We start from the raw sequence: 4,493 nt of genomic DNA on the forward strand, positions 1-4,493 counted from the left end.
AATAGGGGTATTTTGGCAATCAAAAAATTATAATAAATCAGATATTGAGCTTAATAAGGTAACTTGATGAGTTGGATCCTAGTCATGGGTTTTTACTTATAAAAATTGGGTATTATTTATAAGAACAAAAAGTGAAGGGTTGAAGGTAAGGTAAGTTGAATTTGAAGGGTGTAAGCCAAATTTACTATATTCTCTTTATAAGCTCCACACTTCATTTTTCTCTGTTTGATCTTTTTAAAAAAATATATATATATTATTATTATTATATTCTCTGCTTGTTCTGGGAGTTTTTGGATGGATATCACTTTGTATTTTATATCTATCTATCACATACTGATATCTATTAATTTTTTTTTTTTGGGTTCTTTTCTCTGTTTGATATCTATGGGTGCTCCTCCTAAATTTGGTTGATTTTATTTACCTGTATTTTTTCTGATTGTTACGTTTGTCTGATATTACTTATACTTAGGACGTCGATTAGTTTCGTTTTGTTGTCAATTTCGATAAGTTTGTGTTAGGGGCATTATTGTTGCATAGCTTGATAGTCTTCGATTAAAAAAAAAAAAGAGTTGGGTCAAGGTGGGATTTTGATTTCATGCGCTTCAATCTAATTGTATTTTGACAAATATGGCGGTTTGGCTTTTGATTGAAAAACATAATTCATGGATTATCGTAAATTTTTCGTACATGTATGTATACGACATTGCATGGATGAGCTTTTAGTTATGAAGAAAAATACATGGGGGATGGTATTTATTGTATTTTGAGTCTTTGCTGAAGCTCTTCTACTGGTTTGAAACTTTATATGATAGTTCAACATGAACCGAACAGTTTTACAAGGAAACTTAGATGTTGGTTGTTTGTTTGTTCTTTAATAAGGCTAGGGAAAAATAAAACCACGCTTTCTACATGAAAATTCATACGCTCTTTTCATCTTCTTCTTATAGAGTTTTTCTCTGCTATCTTTTCTATAGGTTATTCTTTTCACTCTTCTCCGGGTATCCATCTCTCACTCTCTCTCATTCTCTTCGCTCTTCTACAGGTTTATTATTATTATTACCCAAGTCAACGATATTAAAAAGTAAATTAGTAATGGTAAATTTATTTATTTATATTTGGTGTTTTATCGGTTTCTTCGCTTTTATCCAGGAAATCCTTATTCTTTATAATATGAAAGTCTTGGACACCAAGTATTTTTAACCGAGCCACCCAAATGTTTGTTGAATTTTCCTGAAAATTAAATTATTTTTTGCTTTTCTAATATCACTATCAATAGTTTTTTTTTTATTAAAAAAAAACAGCTCATTTTGGTTAATTTTTTTGCAGAAAAAATATATATATCTTTTAGTAGAAAGTATTAATCACAAAGGGTTTTTCTTTTTCTTTCCCATCTTTAACTTCCAAAAATCTATTAAATTGAAAAAGAAAGTGAAGGGGTAGTGTTGGTAATATCAAGCACAAATGCCCTGAATTGTCATGGTTATATATATAGACGAGAGTCGTCTGGTTGAGTTCGTTTCGTGTTCCTTTTCTTTAACAAATGGGTGGGTGTTCGAGCCTGCTTCCTGCATGTTAGGTCAGTTTTATTTTTCTCTTTTTTTTTCCTTTTTGTAGCAACAACCCAAAAAAAAAAAATATAGGGTTTAAATGTTGTAAGTTGCCTAAAAGTATAGAATAATGTGTATTTTTTGCTTTATGTCTCACATTGAATCTTTTTTTTTCTTCTTTTGTTAGAGAATTTCAAGGAATAGTAACAAAAGTTGTACTCAAGTATGGCTGTCCAACCAAAACGTACTATCTTTTTTTTTTTGTCTGAATCATGAGGTGGTCCTGGATGGGCCCCAACTATGGGTGGCACCTTTAAGCCTTAACCACAACCCAGACTAATCCCCACTCACACCAGGTCGGCCCGTAAGGGGTAAAGTGTTGGCCAAAGTAGTGACTCCGTACGAGAGCAGGGATCGAACCCCTGACCTCTCTTAAGGAATGAGAGTGCCGAACCACTCACACCAACCACCTTGGTTAACCAAAACGTACTATCACTATAACAAATTTGTCCCTTTTTTTTTTTGCTGCAAAAGATTTTTAAAAAACGAAATAAAATGAAAAAAACATCTCAACTCACTTGGGGCCCATCCAGGACCACCTCGTGGTTTATACCCAAAAAAAAAAAAATGAGTAGAGTAACCCAAACTCAAGTCCCAACTATCTCAAAAGATGAAGAAGTGAGAAGCGAAATTCTATAGTGAGGATGTCACATATAGACTTTTCATGTGGACCTTCATATTAGCTATATAATCAACTTCAATGAAATTTCTATTCAGATGAATCATATGGCTAATATATATAGATATTTATAAAAATACCAAATCCTAGACATGTATTTATAAAAATACCCAAGCACTATTTAAACATAGAAACATACCCAAAATGGGTTTTGGGTATGTGTGTAATGATGGGTTTTGGGTATGTTTATAAATGGGTTTTGAGTGTGTGTAATGATGAGTTTTGAGTGTGTGTAATGATGAGTTTTGGGTATGTTTATAAAGTGTTTTGGGTGTTGGGTATTTTTATAATTTCAACCATCATTTTGGGTATTTTAGTGAAACTCCCTAATATATATTGCACCCTCACCCGAGAACGACTCAAATGAAGAAAGCCTTCTGGATTAGGCCTGCTTACTGGGTACGCGCCACGTGGGGCGCTCCAATAGTGTACTTGTCACCAACCTCTTTTCTCTCCTTTTTTTTTTTTTTTTCCTCCAAAATTTTAATTTTTTTTAATGGTAAGTTACAAGTTACCCTAACCTTTTGTTTATGTTCATAAGTACGATTTTTCTTTTTGGAAAAGTGAATATATGCCCGTTTGTTTTACTTTTACTTGAAGCAAAAGAAAAGTAATTTTATTTATTTATTTCTGGCATTCTAGGATCCAAGCACAAACATATCTTATAAATGAATCAATTTACAAGTGCAAGACCCTAAATCCTAACTGAATATATACTTGTGATTCTTGGAGCTTGTTTTTTTTTTTTTCGAAATCTCCTGGATCCTTTCTGTTCATCTACTCAGAAAGAGAGAATTTTAACTTTGTTAATGGCAACGAAAAATTTCATGTTTGGACTGCTTGGAACAACTTTATTTAAGTTTATATGAGCTTGCTTATTTCATGTTTGGACTGCTTGGAAAATGCACGATCGTGCCTTGATGCAATTGCTTATTGCAACTATTTCTTCCACTGCAATTTCTTATGTCATTGGGTGTACTAGTTCTCAAGATATGCGGGTTCAATTGAAAGATTGATTTCCTACAGTTACAAAAGCTAGCATCTTTCAGATGAAAAGTGAGCTTCAAACTATCAAGAAGGGTTCTGAACTGTCTCTCAATATCTGCAAAGGATAAAAGATGTTCGAGATCATCTTTCTGCAGTAGGGGTTTCTTTTAAAGATGTTCGGAATCATCTTTCTGCAACTCCTTTTGTCTCTGCAATGATGGCTAAAGATCAGACATTTACAAGCAAAACTCTCGTTCTTGATGAAGGTTCCTCTAATCCTGTTTCGTCTCATACTCAAAGTTATCATTCTAGTTCTGGTTTTGCTCAATCTTCTCATTTTCCCTTTGGTAACAATGGTGGTTTCCACACTGGTGGTTATTTTACCAATAGAGGTTCTCATTTTAGGGGTCGAGGCAAAGGTCGCAATCATTATCCATGTGGTCCAAGAACTCATCAAGCTCCACCGAATTCCAGCGCTGTCATTCTTGGTCCTGGCATTGACATTCCCACTTGTCAAATCTACAACAAGAAAGGCCATGTAGCTACTGATTGTTATCAAAGGCATAATCAACCCTCTGCTCCTACCTCATCAGTTTAATGCCAAATTTGCTGGAAGTATGGCATTCTGCCATTCAGTGTTACCACATAGGCAATTTCTCCTATCAAGGCAAACCTTCTTCAACCAATCTTACTGCAATGCATGCCAACTTCCCATCTTCTTCATCTCATGAGCAATTTTGGGTAGCAGATACTAGAGCTACAACTCATATGACTTCTGATTTGTCTCAACTTAGCTTAGCTACTTCTTTCTCAGGGAATGATAGGTTGGAGCATTTCTAATGTTGGTTCTTCTACTTTGGTTGCTCCACAGTGTTCTTTACAATTAAAGCAAGTTTTACATGTGCCAAAGCTTTCTTAGCATTTGCTTTCCATTCAAAGGTTATGTAAAGATAACAATTGCATATTTATATGTGATGCCTTTGGTTTTTGGATTCAGAACAAGATCACATGGAGTGTTCTTCTCAAGGGACTGTGTAGAGCCGACTTGTATCCTATTCCTTTCTTCATTCCTCAACCTAATCTCAAACAAGCATCTTCTTTCCACAATAATCATTTTTGCTACCTTGGACATCACGTCAACACAAGTCTCTGGCACAAACGATTAGGTCATCCCTCTAATAAAATCACTTCTGCTCTTTTACATCAATCCCGGTTTCTTT

The 4,493-nt window shown here is 34.4% G+C and overlaps 1 pseudogene; it reads left to right on the top strand.

The window, feature by feature from the left end:
- The first annotated feature begins 739 nt into the window (after positions 1-739).
- LOC148295511 (uncharacterized) lies at positions 740-4,113 on the top strand (annotated as a pseudogene).
- Positions 4,114-4,493: the final 380 nt, after the last annotated feature.

This window comes from Prunus avium, chromosome 3 (assembly GCF_965620075.1).
Source record: "Prunus avium chromosome 3, drPruAviu1.hap1.1, whole genome shotgun sequence".
NCBI classification, from domain to species: Eukaryota; Viridiplantae; Streptophyta; class Magnoliopsida; order Rosales; family Rosaceae; genus Prunus; species Prunus avium.